Source organism: Tenebrio molitor, chromosome 8, assembly GCF_963966145.1.
Source record: "Tenebrio molitor chromosome 8, icTenMoli1.1, whole genome shotgun sequence".
Classification (NCBI taxonomy): domain Eukaryota; kingdom Metazoa; phylum Arthropoda; class Insecta; order Coleoptera; family Tenebrionidae; genus Tenebrio; species Tenebrio molitor.
In genome coordinates, this window is record NC_091053.1 from 14,247,645 (window position 1) to 14,267,193 (window position 19,549).

General features: G+C 34.2%; 1 long non-coding RNA gene across 1 annotated transcript; it reads right to left on the minus strand.

Moving 5' to 3' along the window:
* Positions 1–6,869: 6,869 nt before the first annotated feature.
* LOC138137313 (uncharacterized) lies at positions 6,870–18,432 on the minus strand. Its single transcript, XR_011161688.1, has 3 exons — positions 18,391–18,432; positions 7,953–8,040; positions 6,870–7,806 (listed from the first exon to the last, which is right to left on the minus strand). It is a non-coding gene; the product is annotated as an uncharacterized lncRNA (long non-coding RNA).
* Positions 18,433–19,549: the final 1,117 nt, after the last annotated feature.

Below are 19,549 nucleotides of genomic sequence, written 5' to 3' on the forward strand. Positions count from 1 at the left end.
CAGTCTTCTTCGTTGATATGCTTGACATTTCTTCCTTCACACCATTTTTGAAATATCTCGTACACTCCACACCAAAAAAAAATGGGAAATCTAGAATTTGGTCATGTAAATCAGATTATTAATTGTCAGCTTATGACAGTTTTATTCGTGTCAATTCAAGTCTAATTAAACTATTTTGATTAATCATTTCGGTGGCAATGTCAGATAATTTTAACCTCTTAAAAAAAAACCCAAATTAAACAGATTAAAAAACATACAAAAACAAATTTTTGTGTACGTCAATTTCCCATTTTTTTTTTGGTGGCAAGTGTAAGCCAAATCATATTGGGCTCTCGACTTGTTCGGGATCACGGACTATATCCCACTTCGTGCAATCTCTTCTATATCACTTGGTATATTATCTGATTCTGAAGACATTTTGGATGTTTCCAGTAAAACTCACTATTATACATATTTATGCACAAAATAAATTTTCCCTGTCACATTTTTTATTTTTAACATAGCAACATAAGCGTACTTGATATTTTAACACAATTATTAATTAAATTTATTGCTTCGTTTAAAGTTTGAAGAAATATTTTTTTTGTCAAAATTAGAAATAATCTTGTATGTAACACGTTAGGAAATGCAATTTTGTGTAACTCGTGTGAAGCAACCATTTCCGTTATTAAAATCTCCATATTAATATACTGCATTCTTAAATTAACATTCTCCGTTAAAATTTTATTACAATTATTGGCCTTGTTTTTTGACAAACAACTTATTACTGTTTCAAAATGTTGTCTTTAGAACAAAGAATTTATTTAATCTAGTGTTGGATCAGTTTTCGTACCATAATTACAAAATTTAATGAAAAATTTCCCAACACTCATGGGTGTTCAGAAGCTTAAACTTCGATGTAGGATTGAATTAATTGCTGAAAACGGCAGAGTTAATAGAATACTTTTTTTGTTCAACACTGTCAGAATTTGAGAATTTTCTCCTATGTGAACGGATTTTGATAAATGTCACAACTTGTCAAAACGAAACGTCAAGCTAATTTTAAAGGTTTTAAGCGATTTGGAGTCTTTAAGGGGCTCGTCGAACAAAAAAACGTTGTATTCAACTCGTTCGTGTGTAAATTGGGCTTTTTTTCGCACTCGTGGGCCTTTAAAACGCTCGTTTCACTCGCGTTTTAAAATGGCCCACCCGTGCCAAAAAAGGCCCAATTTACACACAAACTCGTCAAATAAACTACTATTATATTCAATTATCGTTTGATTTTTTCAAAAAAAAAGTAAAATATTTTTTCTGCATTTTCTTTTATTTTAATGTTGTCTTCCTCTGTGTTGAAGAAGACGTTTTAATAACAGAAATTGGGATTTGAAATGAAGCAAAACATGTTATTCTTTGAAGTTTTTGCGCAAAATCAAAAATGATTTTTTTTCCCTTTTGTGAACTCAATCCGGGGACATACGGTATAATACAAAAAGTGGTCTAATTTTTTCCAACAAAATTTGTCATTCAAGACACGGGTAGCTTTTGCAACGAAAATTACACGAGTCGACGAAGGAGACGAGTGTTATTTTTCAATTTTCCACACGGTCCAGCAGACGCCGATGTGGGATTTGATCCGCTTTTGCGTTCGGTTCGGAGAACCTTCCGTGGTGAAGATCGTAAATCCGCTCCTGCGATCTGACCTGGATTTCTTGGGAAGTCGCTCCTCCATTCTGCTTAGACTCCACCACGTCCACACCAGCACCTGCCGCACGCTAAACTACCCCCTACAACTCCCCTATTTGAACACTTGAAATATACTACAGGCAAAAGGTCATGAAACTGCCTCTTTCGTCTCTGGTTCTCCCGATTTATAGCTTTCGCCCCCTCTATGCGCAGATTTTTCGGCGGAAGTCCGTGTACGTTTCCGTCGCGATGGATTCTAGAACATTCTAGAGAAATCGCGAAGATTTACAAACGCGCGGCGATTTAAATCGTAACAGTACCTACCTAGATGTTGATTCTAAACAACTTTTATTAATAAGTTTTTGTCGTATTTGTCACATAAAAGGCACTTTACAGAAAAATAGGTTTTTCTGAAAATTTCCAAGGCATACTTGATTTTTCCAAACTAAAAGTATGTTAGAAATTAGGTAGTCTCTAACCAAGCAGGGCTGAACCCCAGAAAATGAAAATTTAAGTCGAGAATTTTTTGTCTTTTACAAGAGTCGTTTCACCTATCCGGGGACACACTGTGTACATACAATATGTGCACTTACAAAATATAATCCAACATTTTTTTTACCAATGCAACGCTTATAATTATAAATCACTAAAAATTAAATTCTTCCTGCCATTACTACCTATAAAAATATAGAATATACAAATAAAATAAAGAAATGATGGCATTACTGTATGTTCGGAATACTGAACCTTTGTTATAGTATAACGGGTGTTTTTTTAAATTTGGCGTCGAAGCAGGCGGTGAACTGTCGATTGTGAACGCACTATACACTATACGGATCACGGATGAGCTGTTTAATCTTACGCTTTTGCACGAGTGGTGCGCTCTCAATCGACTCTCCAACGCCTACTTCGACGCCAAATTTTAAAAAACACCCTTTATAACGGTATTAGGCCGATATGGGTTATATAACAGACGAGGTTGAGATATTGTAAAATCCAGGCGGAGCCGAGATTTTATAATTAACCGAGTCTGTTATATCCATATCGGCCGTATGTTGTTTTATAGTTTTCTTTACATCAATAATACTTAACATTTAACGATGATTTATTTGTAAGACTGACATTTCTCTTTAGTTCAAAAATTAAATTTAGTTGTCATTTGTGCCGTAACCGTAGCAACGGCAGCAAAAATAACGGACTCGGTCTGATAATTATGAATAACGGCCTATAATTTTGAATAACGGCCTAGACGGTTATAGGTGTCATATCAATCAAGCATTGAGTACTGATAAATCCTAATAACAGTATGGTATAAAGAAAATTTGTTTTTGTAATATCTAGTTGTTAAAGGTGGCTTTCCGGACTGTTTGTCACCATGTAAACAACCTCATAACAGCCGGAGTCCGTTAAGGGTGTCCGTTGTGAGCGGGAGCGGCCGTTATGAATGACTAAATCTAGCAACGTAGATCTAAACTTTATTTTTCAACTTTTTTACAATTGGTACAATAATTAATGTTTGATGTTATGGGACACACCTTGAATTAATCGAAATCCGTATGCCACTAGCAGATGTAGACGAGATCGAAGATGATACTTCAGAATTTTAACACCAACACAAGCGCGATTTTGCAGGGAATAATGATGACCTCACTTGCTCTGCGGCCATCCGGACATCGGGAATATCTTGATCGCGAGTTTTTATTGATTTCAGTCGTTTATTTTCAACGGAAAGTTACCTGTTGAACAAATCTGACAAACAGCAGCAAATGTAGACAAGATCGAAGATGATGCTTCACAATTTTAACACTAACACAAGCGCGATTTTGCAGGCAATAACGATGACCTCACTTCCGGACATCGGGAATATCTTGATTGCGATTTGTTATTGGTTTCATTCATTTATTTTCAACGGAAAGTTAAGCGTTGAACAAATCTGACAAACAACATTGAAACAATTTTTTTTCACAAACAACGGTTGACATGATGACGTCCTCCGCACACTTATTAATCATTCGGTTTTTTCGATGGCGTTGAAAAAAATGTATTTCAAAAAGATAATTGTGAACGAATCGTAGAGATATTACAAAAACTATTGTACAATACACGTCCGTTAGGGCCTTTACAGCCTCGCCAGTATATATTCGACTCGCTCTGCGAGCTCGTCTCACAAAATCTCTGGCTCGGCAGTAAAGGCTATCCTAACGGGCTTCTACTGTAAAATACTATAAAAGACCATGTGATATTGAAGTATGCGATAGTATAAATAATAGAAAATATAAAGACGATAATCAGCGAGATGTATTGTCGGGTAAAGACAGTCAGTTGAGTCATAAAGAACATCGTATGCCGCTTGGATATTTGAGCGCAGTAGTTCCTTTATCGTGTTGACTGACGGTCTTACCACCCTCATACTTACAGCTGACCATTATTTTCGTACTTATATTCATAGTTGTAATCATGTAAAAAAATTTCATGCGGTATAAAATTATTTGAATTTTTTTTTTACAAGGTTTGGCACCCTTCCTCAGTTACCCCCACTGACGGCCGCTTTCGTAGATAGCCCAGTTTTATCTATCAAAATCGGTAATAATCAAACGGTATGAAATTCCTAGTCAAAACTAGTATCTAAAACAGTCGGCGAAATTGGATTTCGCGGCCGTTGCTTTTAACAAGGACCGTTAAAGTAGACGGCATTTTAATATTTGATACAAATCAGAGTTTCCATGTACCTAATACTGGCATTTAGATTTTTCGGGTATGAAATTAAAAATTGCAGAATTTATAATACGTAGGTACTTTTTAACTTTGGGGATGCACCCATACGAAACTGAAACATCACTTTCAATTCTCTTCCGATGTTTTTACGATTATTTACAAAATGAATTGTTTTATTTAAGTGTTATGTCATTTCCATAGCGACACGTGAGCCGAATTTATATGTATTTATTGACAGTAAAGTAAATTTTGCTTGATCGTTTTATAATATGTAATTACAAATTTTCCGTTGCACAAAAAATGTTGTGTATACCTTGGCCGCGAAATCTTTTAACATCCTCGAGATTGTCTTGTTGTTTACTTCTGATTTGTTGCCTTTTTTATTTATATGAGGCAGAATATGTGATTGAAGAGAGCGGTCAAAGGATAGGCAAAAGCACTTCCACAATCCCTCAATAAAAACGCTGGAATACCATCACGACCTACAGCAGATTTATCTTTGACTTTCCGTAGAGCCTTATACATAGCTTCCTGATCGATTTCGTTGATGAGAAGAGTAGGATTCTGCGTTAACATCTCCAATTCATTAGGTTGAGAAATTCATTCGATTTTTGGAAAAAATCTGCCAAAGCATTTACAATCGACAAAGATCCTGTTAATTCCTCATATCATAGGTCATCGATACGAGAAAGAAAGTTATCATTTGGTTCATAGCTAACTGAAAAAAAATAAAACATTTTTTTTTTTTTGGTTCAGCTTATTATAAAATTTTTAAGAGTGCTTTGGAAAACAATCGGAATACAAAGTACGATAAATGTCATCTAAACGTCAGCTTAGAAATTTTCGTCTGCTTTTTTGAACTTTTTTTATTTAAGTATAAAATAACATTGTCAGTCATGCAGGATAGCAGTCATTTGAGTATTATTTTATGTTCGAGTGTAATAAAAATCGTAATTCGTCAAAAACAAAAAGTTAATAGAAAAAATAATAATAATTTTTATTTTATTCTAAGAAAGTAATAATAAAACTCTTCAAGATTGCACCTGAAAAAATTCAAACTCACACTTGACATTTGTTGCTATTTGTATTCCAATTGTTTTTCACGGCACACTTGAAAATTTCATAATCGCGCCTACGGCTTGTGGCTCAATTCTGCAAACTCGTGTGAAATCTTTCATTTTCAACACAAAATAATATTTCATAATCGATGTTGGAAAAAATATCTTAATGCAAAGCTCAATGTGTGAACCGTTTTTATTGAGACAGTCAACAATGTTGTTGTTATCTACAATTTATTGCAATGCGATTTTTGAACTGTATTATTAATGTTATTGCTGAAATTAAATTTTACATTGAACTGAAAAGTACAAAAATACGTTTCGTTTTGACAAGTTGTGACATTTATCAAAATCCCTTCACACAGGAGAAAATTTTCAAATTCTGACAGTGTCGAACAAAAAATATTATTATTTATTTGTGTAGGATATTGTAAAATTTTAATTACATAGTTACGAATGTGCTATTGAACCATTTTAACTTGTTATAGTCTATAAAGCTATGTAAATATTAAATTTGTTCCTTCTCGTTTGCTCCATTATAACGGGGTCGATGATCTCCACAACCAAAAGAACATTGAAAGGAATCACACTTAGTTTAGGTTCTTCAGATTCTAAAATGAATTACATATAATTTTGATTTTCAAGTCACAGTGTTTATTAAACCGTAGTATGTAGGTAAGTATATTTTTAACAATTATTTCATTTCATTTGTTTCCCAGTAAATATACATAGGTAAATAAAAATAAGTTGCAATACATGTAATAAAACATAAAGGGTGTTTTTTTTTTAATTTGGGGGCGATTGAGAACGCACCACTCGTGTAAAAACGTAAGATTTAAATCCGTGATCCGTAATCCCTACAGTGCATTCACAATCGACTCTTCAACGCCAACTTCGACGCCAAATTTTAAAAAACACCCGTTATACACATTAAAGCAATAACAAAAATAAAGTATAAAATATTATTAAGTCATTAATACAGGGTCATTATAAATGATTGTCCCATCGCAGTTGGCGTTGAAAACCCACACAAATTTTGGATGTGCCGCACCCTCGCAACGTTAGCCAAACTAGTAAACTTGATTTCCATTACCGCCAGGAGCGCCGCCTATCGACGATACTAGTCTCACTTATTTTATAAGGCTTGCGGCACATTAAACCCTGTCACCAACGCCAACTGCGATGGGACAATCATTCATAATGACCCTGTATAAGTAGCAGATTTATTAACAAACATAATTTTGTCGCGTTTTCGTTAGAAACCTTTGGCCCATGGAGCCCAGATGCTACAGAGCTATTTAAAGATATAAGCAAGTTGCTGCTTGAAAAATCTGGTGTTTCCAAGTCCCCTAGCTATTTCCATCAAAGAATAAGTATTGCTATCCAAAGAGGAAATGCTGCTAGTGTTTTGGGAACTGTGGCCAAAAGCTCAGGACTTGAAGAAGTTTTTTATTTGTTTAAAATTTAGTTTACATATCATATAAATATTATACATTATTATTATTAATAAACAATCATAACTAAATTGTAATAATGGTTGTAAATCAACAAAGCTCATAAATCTACAACTACTTCTCACAACACAAATTAAATATATTCTGCAAATTTATAATCTGACGTCGTTTTCAACGCCCATGCAAACTTTTCTCTTCTCCCTTTGCTGTACACAACTTTTATGGGCACATTAAACCTCTTGCACCAAGCCACAGTGATACGAGGATCTAAATAATAATCTTTGGCAGTGTCCAAATTGTCTACAGTCTCCTCTCTCTTCCCCCTTTTTTTTTCATCAATCTGGCTACATCACGAAGCGCAAGCTTATATTGCTCTTTTTTATCTCCGTCTTGCCCACTATATTCCTTCAATTTTTTCTCAAATTCTACACACGCTCTGTAAGTACGAACTATTTTGCTTGACACGTCATCAGTACCTGCTGCTTTTTTTAAATATGTGTTAAGGGTGTTATGGTTTATTTTGTCGAATATTTCTTTTGTAGGTGATTTCCCCTCTATGAACTGTTGCAAATTTTTGAACACCTCTTTAGGTACCGATATTGTGTTCTCGTAGTGCACTGAACATTTTCCCGGAAAATCCAAAGATATCTCGCTGTCTGCGGAAGATAGGTTTACATGACTTACACGTAAAGAACAACATCCAAACGTGTCAACATCCTTAGAACCACCTGGTCTAATTGCAAGAGTGTCGATTAAGTACAAAGCTACCGAATGTTGTTTTGTTTTTTCGTCTGCCGCTGTCCAGTCCTTTCGATATTTTGCTCTTATTTTGTCAATTATCTTGTGCAATCCCTTTGCCTTATTGAACTTTTCTTCATTACGTTTAGCTTCCATCTCCTTCAATTCAGAGTTGTCAGCTAAAAATGTTTTTTTCATTGTCATCATATTTGTTCTTATTTTCATTTTGACAACGTAATTTTTTTTATTTTACTTTTTTCTAAACTAAGCCAAATGTAACCAATATTTTATTATTAATAAATTTATTTTTGAAGCTGACACCTACCTATGGATTTTTTTTGTTTGCTCATCGTCTTTCTAATCAATTTCCGCTTCTTTTCTTCTGATTCGATGCGACCACAAAATAGTTACACCTTCACATGTATGTATGTATGTCAATCAATTGCAACAAGGAAAATTTGTGTTAAAAAATAAATGATATTGATAGATAAGATATACCTATCTACATTTGAAAATTTGTCACAAATTTTTATCATATAAGAGTACCTACTAAGTTAATGCCTTTTGTTTTAAAAACCTACTGGATATTTATAATTTATATACTTGTTGATAACAAAAAAAAAGGATAATAATCACAATTTAGAAATACACAGAAATATTTTTTAATGGAGCAGAGACCACCTAATAGTATTTTATTTCTTGCTGTTTGACGTCATTGCTGTTTTCCTAGAAGTACAAACTTATTGTAATAAGATAATGGATCTAAGTAAAGATACGTGACATGATAAGAGAAAATAGAAAACAAAAACTATTGTGGAATATCTTAATGATAAAATGAATATTTTATTTATCATGACAGAACTTGCAATGTTGATGCGGTTGAAATATTTTGCACCTGTGAAATAATGAAGTTTGTGAATCTGAGTTTTTGAAGCTCTAAACTTATAAAAAGATGTGAATTTTGAAACTCTAAGGGAATGGAAGCTTTATATACATGAAGCTTTGAAGTGAAGTTTCTAATCTATGGCATCGTAAAGATCTAAAGCTGTAACTGTGACTATATCAAATTTTGAGACTAAAAAGACCGTAAAGCTCTAAACCGTTGAAGCTTTCAAGTTATGAAATAATTAAAGTTTAAAGTAAAATAAAGTTATATACAGGGTGATTCTGAAATAAGTCTGGAAAAAAAAAACCGGTATTAATTGGTGATTATAAAAGTTTTTTCGTTTTCGAGATACAAATGATTGAAAATTTGCTCAACATTACAAGTACGCTGCTGAGTTAAAGGTGATTACCTGATTATCTTGGTAGTTTAGCAACAATAATAATCAAAGGTGACCATCAGTCACAAACGTAACCTTACTCCTCTCGATCATTTCCACAGAAACATTTAAAGCAGTGTGCTTACACCTACGACTTTATTGTGGAGTTGATGTAACAATGGTTGCTAATGAAGTGAACAAATTCGGACAAATTTTCCCTATTCATAGGCGTTGGAAATACAAGGATATAAGGTCATTTCCATCCTTTTGATTTCACCTCCAAAAGTCATTTACGCAGAATTATTTTGTGTCAAGGATACTCCACATTTTTTTTTCAAACTTATTTCAGAATCACCTTGTATGTCTATACCTATCTGTGAAACTTTAAAGTTACAAAACTGTAAAGAATTTGCAAAATTCTTAAATTCTAAAGCTCCCAGGCTGGAAAGTTGTGAAGAAGATACGAAGTTTTAAAATGTTGTCTAATCTATACTGGGTGCCCCAAAATTCGCGGAACAACGTAGTAGTACGTTGTTAAGTAGTCATTAAGAGATCAGGTAAAAATGTTTAAAAAAATCAATCTTCATTTTTGTAGAAGATATGGACCTATTCGTTACACTAAATGTGGCAGCATTTAAATACATTCCATGCATCCCAATAGTCTGCAAATATTTCATTTTTGTTGTATCCTTGGAAATGAGAGGGAACAATCAAAGCCGTGTTGCCGTACGCTATTTGAGATAAAACGAACATAAAATTACTACTTGGAAATGCTGGAAATAATGGAGAAAATAATTGTAAACCTGATCACAATCGTTCAAAATTATTAGGCGACTGGGTAGTAAAAGACAAATAGTCAAAATCTTTTTTATTATTTAAAATAAATTAGATCAAAGCTGCACCTTTTGCGCCGCCATATCTTCAAATCTAAGAGGTATAGAATTTTTTATTATTTTTCTCGTTATTTTCTAACATGAATTGACATTACCTCATTGAGTTGTTCCGCGAATTTTGGGGCACCCAGTATATTAATACATGAAGGAAAACATTTGTACCCCTTTTTAAGCAAATTGCGCGCACGGAGGAGTGTGAGATTAGGCATAGTTAAAGTTTATGTGGAGAAGGACTGCAGAAAGATAAAATTTATGTATAATATACAGGGCGTCCCCAAAAAAAACAGACAAATCCATAGCTCCCTTATTTATGGGAGGATTTTAATTATCTATACACCAAATTAAATGGTTGTGAATAAGTTTCAAAATGGCTTACTAAATTCACGTAAAACCCAAAGTGCTTCAAGGTTAAACTGTCAAAATATTTTTTTTCAAATATGGACACATACTTTTTTTTAGTAATTCTGATAGAGATTTTTATTCTGAAAACAACAATGTATGACATGTGTAACCTCATATAAGAAAAAAATATTTTGACAGTTTAGCCCTGAAGCCCTTGGACCTATATGTGAATTTATTAGGGCTTTTTGTAGCCTATTTATTCTTTTTCGGGGACACCTGTGTGTTACAAATATCAAAACATTCATTGTTTACGTTCATACACTGTAAAAAATTATCGGAGTAAATGCGGAGTGAATTTGGAGCGAATGCGGAGTGGATGATTTGTAATTGATTTAATCCCCCCCCCCCCCCGCGGTGAAATCCACTTATTAATTAAAAAAAAAAAATCTTCGGAGTGAAATACAAAATTCTTTGACTATTAGTTTGCTACCACATAAGTTAGTATTGAAAGTTAATTGGACGTTTTACTGATCAGAAACTTAAATACAAAGGAAGCATTAGTCGGTGGAACAAGAATAGGCATCAAGTTTATGCATCGCAATGCTATTGATTGCGAAGTTTTAACTGGAACCGAACGCAATAAGAGAATTTTGATTCCACGTATAAATTTAACATATTCAGGTACTATTTTACTATTTAATTTTCAAAAAAGTCAATTTCCAATTATAGCTGCATTTGCGATGACAATAAATATAAGACTCAAAAACAAACATTCGAAAAAAATTGCAATTTTATTGAGGCAGCCAGTTTTCAGTTGTACGTCGCAGCAAGTAGAGTTCGATCATTCAATGGTTTGAGATTTTATATTTCCGAATATAACGGCCAAGGGTATTTAGCAAACGATGAAATTTTATTTTAAGTTCAATGGACAACATTTTATTTTTTAACCGCCAGGTTTTTTTGTTTCAATAAAAAATATAGGGATAAAAAATACGTAACACGTGTTCCTTATTTTATTTTTCATTTTTTGTATTAATTTTTTATTTCAATTTTATATAATTTGAAAAAGATAGGCAAATTAACTGTGTAGCCTTGGCGAAACCTGGCCAGTATAGCAATAAAAAACCTAAGGAAATGTCACAAAACGCATTATTGTTTTTTAAATATGGCATACCCAAACTATACCTCATTTTTCCTATTGTTCGTATTTTGCTAATAACTCAAAAATTAGAGCATAATGACGTATTTTTAAACGCTCGCAGCTGACGTAATGGAACAAAATTCAAAAAAATTATATGCGATAATTATAGAGGTACCTACATATACTCTTTGATAAAAAAAAACCTCAGTAACGTTGAAACTTAAAAATTTAAAGAAAGCGGTCGAATTTCGACCGCTGGGCGACCTCTAGGTCTATTTAATGTAACAAATGTTCAAAATGGGCACCGTTTCTTTCTTGGCAAATTGCAAATCGATAGTAACATTTACCCCTTACGTTTTGTAACATTTCCGGTGAGATTTGCTTAATTTCGTGCCTACTACGTTGCTTAGGATTTTCAATACTGTTCGGTTTTAGGCATGAAATTAGGCAAATTCCATCGGAAATGTTACAAAACCTAAGGAATGCATGTTACTATCGATTTGCAATTTGCCAAGAAAGAAACGTTGTCCATTTTGAACATTTGTTGCATTAAATAATCTCCAAATTATAAAATTGGTTTTTATTTTTTAGCACGTAAGCTTTGAAAATATTAAGGAAACAAATAGTGCATTGTATTCCTTGATAAGTAGCCTTTCAAACGAGGTGTCACTTGGCATACCCTTCCATTTGAAAAAAAAAAGTTAGGGGTGTTCGAACTTCCGGGAGCAGATATGCAAAAACCATTTACGCCAAAATGTGGGCAAGGAAAAACAAAAATCGACCTGTTTCGGGATTTTTTACAAAAATTACCTATGTCCAAGTTATGAATTTTATTCCACTTAAAGTTTCCACACTGTATTTGAAAGTACATACTTATTGTGAATGTATTTTTGACGGCATGTTGAATGAGCATAAACAAATTCTGAAGAATTTGAAAATTCTAATAACCCATCCTCTCTTTCTGCAGGAGCATTTCTTAGAGTAGGTAATCCCCTCATAACTTTTATTATTTCTCCCACGTCTGAACTCGATTCGGAGCTTGATCCAATTTTTTGACATACGAAACAGACATTTTCTTGCTGATTATCGTTATCGTTCGATACATCCATTTTCAAAGAAAAGCTGCAATTGAAAATACATCTAACGCAATAAATAAAACAATAGGTGCAAGAAAATCTACATTACTGTATGATCGCCAAGAAAATCAAATACCTTATTGACACTATTTGCAGAAAATTGTACCTATATGGATGTAGGTAACACTAAATAACTATGTAACACAAAAAAATGTTTGGAATCACGAAACTGTAATATTTTGCAGATCCGACAGCACCAAATTAACAGCTCAATTATTATGGTTAATTGTCACTGAAAAGATTCTGCTCACCCCTTCACTACCTTCTTTTTGTACCTGTCAGCTCTTTTTTGCACCTGAGACCTCAAATATGCTTTGCATAAAAAAAATCACTCTAGGATTTGAAACCTTAACTTTACAGGTAAAAAACACATATGTATTAAAAATTTTAAAACAATTTAAAAAAAAATAAAAAATAAAAAGCGAGAAAAAACAAAAGGTAAACATTTTAGTATGCAATGTCGAAAACACATTTCAAAAGATAAAATGTTAATTTGATCACTGGCGACTTCGTTCGGGGTATAAATCTAACGACTCTCCACTAAGGGGCGAAACTATAAAACACAGGAACGAGTGCGGAGAGAGGTCTTTGGGCTTAGGTCTTGCGTCTTGGTTGGTGGTCACATCGGTGCCGGACTGTGAAGGGGGCGGAAAGGGCAAGTCGTTGAGCGGCGAGGAAAGGGTGTGAAGACGTCGAGGGTCCCAAGAGGGTGAGGCTGGAAGCAGAGTCCAGGAAGTCCAAATCCAAACGCCGAGGAGCGAATTTACGGATCCCCGACGGAAGGTTCGCGGAGAACCAAAGGCCGGAGTGCGGAGTCAGATTCCACGCCCGGATATCGTCGTCCTCCGTGGGCCCGAGGAACGTCCGGATCTCCAAAGACGTTGACCGTCCCGTGACGACCAAGGCCAGAGTGATAGAGTAAATTTTTAGTTTTCGGGAAGCGAGCGCGTCGTTTCAGGCAGAACTTTTTTTTTTTGGTTCGAGTTTGGGTTATCGGTCTGCCGGTGACCTCGCCTGCAAACGGCCGGTCACACCGATAACAGTTTTTTTAATCGTTCTTTTAGTATTATTTATCTTTTGTGTCTTCGTCCGCCGCGCGACTTCTTTTTCTATTCGAATTTTTCTTTTTTGGCGAAACGAGGTGAGGCCCTAGGGGACGGTCCCGCCGATTGTGGGCGGCGTAAAAGATTAGCGTCGTGGACGATATCGGATTTCGCTTTCGGTTCCCCCTTTTTTTGATTGTTTTCGAATTCAATCTCCTTTCAAGGGTTTTTTCTTTTTTTATCGCGGCGAGGGCACAACCCATCAACTTGTACATAAAAATTTAGAGTGAGAGACTTTTTTGTTGAAAGTTATCAGATTTGTATACGTACATTATGTGCAGGACTGAGTAAAATATATTTATTTCTGTTAAACCACTCGGAGTTTTCCTTTCTCCCGGTTATCATCACCCACCCAGATTTTTGGTTGTACTCTCGAGCAGACTTCAGTAGATCTCGACCCGAAGTCTGTTAAATCGTTATTTTGTGAAAATTTCACCAAAAAAGAGAATAAATAGCGTAATAATAATAGGGTGATTCTGAAATAAGTTTGAAAAAAAAAAGTGGAGTATCCTTGACACAAAATAATTCTGCGCAAATGACTTTTGGGGGTGAATTCAAAAGGATGGAAATTACCCCCATATCCTTGCATTTTCGACGCCTATAAATAGGGAAAATTTGTCTGAATTTGTTCACTTCTTAGCAACCATTGCTACATCAACGCCACAATAAAGTCGTAGGTGCAAGCACACTGCTTTGTAAATGTTTCTATGGAAATGATCGAAAGAAATAATGTCACCTTTGTGACTGACGGACACCTTTTACCTTTGATTATTATTGTTGCTAAACTACCAGGATAATCGATTAATCACCTTTAACTCAGCAGCGTACTAGCAATTTTGACCAAATTTTCAAACATTTGTATCTCTAAAACGAAAAAACTTTTATAAGAATTTTTTGTAGTCTATGACTTTTTCTCATCATCATCAATTACCGGGTTTTTTTCCAAACTTATTTCAGAATCACCCTGTATGTTTCAAATTAGGCAACCGGTTTCGTAAATTGGACCGGGGGGTTCCTAATTTGAACGTGTCTCTAATATTATCCACACTGTTTGCAACATGCTGAACCCTCCCCTTATTTAGGACTCAAGTAGGTGGTTGAGCTCATGTTAAATTTTTCATATCGACCTTATTAGCCGATATATCGTTCCCATCTGCAGCAGGTCAGCTCCTTTTTTGCTAGCAAGTATTTGTAAGAACAAACAGATAAGAAACAGAACATTAAAACTTCTCACGACACAACACGTCGTTTTAATTCACGGCCCTTTGGCAAACGTTTATACCTGAAACAAAAAACAACGGTCCTTCGAGAACTTCAATATCGACATCATACGTAACAGTAGGTACCTCGACAGCATAAACATTCTGCATCCTCTTCACTCTCTATTTCCGAGCTTTCAGATTCTATGGGTTCAACAGCTTTTCGAGGCTTCTTTGGTCCGGAAAAATTCACAACTATTTTATTTTTTGAAGATTCTTTTGCTGTTGTTTTTTTCCGAGAAGATCTTTTAACAGCTGATTCTTTATCTTTTCTTTGCTTTTTTTCTGTTCGTTTCTTCCATTCTTCAAGTTCTGCTTTGTACGGACTACTTGTTAATTTTACTGCTGACTGTACCTACTGCTCTCTTTTTTTCTTTTTCCAGTTTTGATGCGATGAGTTTCTGACGAGGAGAAAGTTTTACTCAAACTTTTTCAATTAAACTCTTGCTTCTTGAAGTAGAGGGAGTGGCAGGCGTTAGTTTAATATACAGTGAGTGGCAAAAGCATGGAATAAATTAATTAAAAATCAAACAAAATTTTTTCCAAAAAAAATCTTTGGACGGATCAATTTTAGTTTATAAAAATACATGTTTTAGTATCAAATAAAATTCCAAGCAGTCATTTGTTATCGAGTGATGACGTCATCGATATTTTTTTTAATGGAAACCCCCTACTTTTTTTCTTGATTCTGATACCCCTGTTAATTGTCTAAACGACAGTATAAAAATTTTGTTATCTTACATAAGGAAATTCTTGAGAAAAAAAAATAAATTTGGAAAAAATTAATTTTATAACTAACAAAAACAAGTCAAAAACTATTACTAAGTATGTATGTACTTAAAATTGTGGAATTAAATGTTCGAATTGCCATCCCCCAGCTTGTTGACAATAAGCAAGTTTATGAAGAAATTTCTCCTGTTAGTTTTATCTAGTTTTATCCCCGCACCCAATCAAAATTAAAATTTCTATACGTTGTGTTTCTGTTAAATGAGTCATTTTCGAAAACGTTTTGTAAAATAAATAACACATACGAATGAAATTGTCAGTACCGTTTGAAAAGGGTCACACTCAGTTTAGATGCTTCAGTTGCTAAATTCACAATGCTTATTTAAACCGTACTACGTAGGTGTATTTTAAACATTTATTTTATTCCATTTGTTTTCCAATAAACATACATAAATAAAAAATAAGTTATAATATATCACATGAAATAAAATAGATACGTATTAAAGCAAGAACAAAAATTAAATTCATAAAGTATACAGGGTGAAATTGAAATGCATAACAATTGCATCACTAAACCATACCTAGTATAAGCGAAAATGTGGTTAAAAATTTTGAATTCATAAATCCAATTTAACTTAATTCTATCCTGAACGAGACGCTTCTGAAAGCTTTAATAAATCGAAACATGAATAGCCGCAAAATGTTTTAAAAACAGAGACTGACAAAACCTTACTATGAATGAAATAGCCGAAAACACTTTAAATACACAGCCGCAAAAACGTGTAAGAAAACTAAGACTGAAAATCAAGTGAAAAGAAGAGTCAAAGCAAAAACCATAACTAACTCCTAGGGTTTTTATATTGTGATGTATTTCGATTTCACCCTGTATATAAACTTAATTAAATGCAAGTCAACAAAGGTTATAAATCTACAACTTTTCACAACACAAATTAAATATATTCTGCAAATTTATAATCTGACGTCGTTTTCATCGCCCATGCAAACTTCATTATTCTCCCTTTGCTGTACACAACATTTATGGGCACATTAAACCTCTTGCACCAAGCTACAGTGATACGAGGATCTAAAAAATGATCTTGGGCAGAGTCTAAATTGTCTTTTTTGTAGTTTAACAATGCAGTTACATCACGAAGCGCATTCTTATATTGCTCTTTTTTATCGCCATCTTGCTTACTATATTCCTCCAATTTTTTCTCAAATTCTACACACGCTTTGTAAGTACGAATTATTTTGCTTGACACGTACACGTCCTTGCCAGCGATTTTTCTTAAATATTGGTTGAGGGTGCTACAGTTTATTTTGTCAAATATTTTATCTCCTTCTGATTTATCCTGTGTGAACTGTTGCAAATTTGTGAACACCTCATCTGGTACCGATTTTGTGTTCTTGTAAGGTACTGAACGTTTTCCCGGAAAATTCAAAGATACCTCTGTGTTTGCGGGAGTTAGAGTTACATGTTTCAGCTGTAATGAACAACATCCGAACGTTTTAACATCTCTTCGACCACCTGCTTTAATTGTAAAAGTGTCAATTAAGTACAAAGCTACTGAATGTTGCTTTGTTCTGTCATCTACATCTTTCCAATCGCTTTCGTATTTTCTTCTTATCTTTTCAATATCATTGTGCAATGCCTTTACCGTATTGTAGTGATCTTCATCAGATTTCCTCACCTTCTTCGATTGAGACTTGTCAACTAAAAAAAATTTTTTTTCGTGTTCGTTTCCTGGAATATACAGGGTCTATCAGAACTGGCGGACCAAAATAATACGGTGAAATAATCATCTTCTGGGAATAATAGGAAAAATATTTTTTTAAAATCCATCCTCATTGGATTTTAAAATAAGAACGTTGTTAATTGATCAATCGCGTGTAGATATAAAATTACCTTAAAAAATTATATTAGTAACTATCGAAACAAATTTGATTGTTGCAAAGACATAATAATTGAATATTATGTCATAATAAATTATTTCTGACAATTACAAAAGTCATAAAAAACGCTTAATGTTTACTTCTTCAGAATATTTTGATATGCCTGTCTTATATGGACAATCTGATGAGAGTGCCACAGTTGCTGTTCAGGAGTACACAGTTCGTTTTCCCAATAGGGAACATCCTAGCAGAAAAACTATAACGTGAAAAATACTATAACCTAAAAACGTCCGTCATTGCACAAACAATGCGGATACCCAACAATGCATATGCATCATTTGAAATGCATCCATAGTTACAAATAAAGCAGGAAAACTAATTTATAGGTAACTTAACATCAACAACAGGATTGGTCAGTTTAAATTGCTTCTTTCCTAATCACTATTTAAGATAGATTTTTTTGAACATTTTTCCTATTATTCCCAGAAGATGATGAATTCACCCTATTATTTTGGTCCGCCAGTTTTGATAGACCCTGTATAAGCGGGAAAGTGGTATATAACTAAATATATAAACCTTCCCGGTTATATACTTAACTTGACATCTCCCAAAGATAACTTTAAAATTTACAATAAATTAATGTTTTTTAAGACTTTGCCCAAACGAACACCAAAATTTTATTCAATATTTGCGCGCTGTCAGTTTTCATGTATTCGGTCTGTTTTGCAGCACTTGGCTGACGCCTCGTGCTTCAAATTTCGGCCTCATACCTGAAAAGTGATCTGACAGCGCTACTCCTATGAAAATAACTATTTCATATCTGTTCTTATTTTAATTTTCGACACCCCTCTCTTTTTGACGACAACGTAATTTTTTACTTTTCCCATTTCTATACTAAGCCAAACATCTTCAATATTTTATTATTAACGAATTTATTTTTGAAGCTGACACCTACCTGTGAATTTTTTAATTTCATTTTGATTCGACGCCATCACAAAATAGTTACACCTTCACATACGATGTATCTTTATGATGTCAATCAATGACAACAAAGAAAATTTGTATTAAAAAATAAATGACGTTGGTAGATAATATAGGGACATATATACATTTGAAAATTTGTCAAAAAAATTTATCATATAAAAGTACCAAGTCAAAGTACAACTATGGATAATATAATATAATTTATATATTTGTTGATAACATAGAAAAGATTACAATCCCAATTTTGATCCACAATATTTTTTTAATGGAGCAGAGACGGGTCTATGCTTACGTTTCCCCACAGCCGTTTCGCCCCAGCCATTTCGCAAAATTTTTAAAATTTTGTCGCTACTTGACAATTAAAAAAAAAGTCAAGTTGTTTGAATGTTGTTACACAGTCTATAGGACTGGTTTACAAATCTATGAGGGGCATGATGACCAACTCAATAGACCGGGACCAATGGCTTAACGTGACTTATACATCCTAGTGCATTGATACCATGCCAATTAGAGCATTAAATAATCTTTCCCAATCCTCATCGATATCTGCACGACACACCAGGGGTTTTTCCCGGGTACTTGCACCCGGTTTATAAAAACTTTTTGGACATGGCTAATAGAGACCAATGCCGCAGGAAGCAGACCAATAAATGTGAGAAAAATATGGTGTTCAACCTCACATTATACATAACAAATTTTAAATCGTAATGTCGTTTCCAAAGAATCAACATAATGAGAGTCATTGATAATCTATTTTTAATACCCCTGTAGTGACCCAGTTTAAAATTTAAAAATTTTAATTCCCGGTACCGCCACGAGAGCGCGCCAAATGGGAAGGTACTAGCGGCTAGACTAGGAACTAAGGGATGGGGTTGGTAATCCTGGCGAGTTGGCAAGGCGAAAAGCGGAAACATAGCGGGGGGAAAGCGGTCTCTCGCGCGGGTAGTTGAAGGGGGGTAGGTCACTTTTGTTTGGTTTTTCGAAACGAACACACCTTGCGAAGAGCGATCCAGTTTCTCAAATTTGTAAGTTAAATCTGAATCAATTTCACTACCGTCCCGAGTAGATTATTTGTGTCCCCGTGAGGAATTCGACGTTTTTCATTCACCTGGGTAATTTATTCCACATTCGTTGGCTTTTTGATTTTGTTTTTGGGACCAGGACCACGTGGTAAGGGTATGTT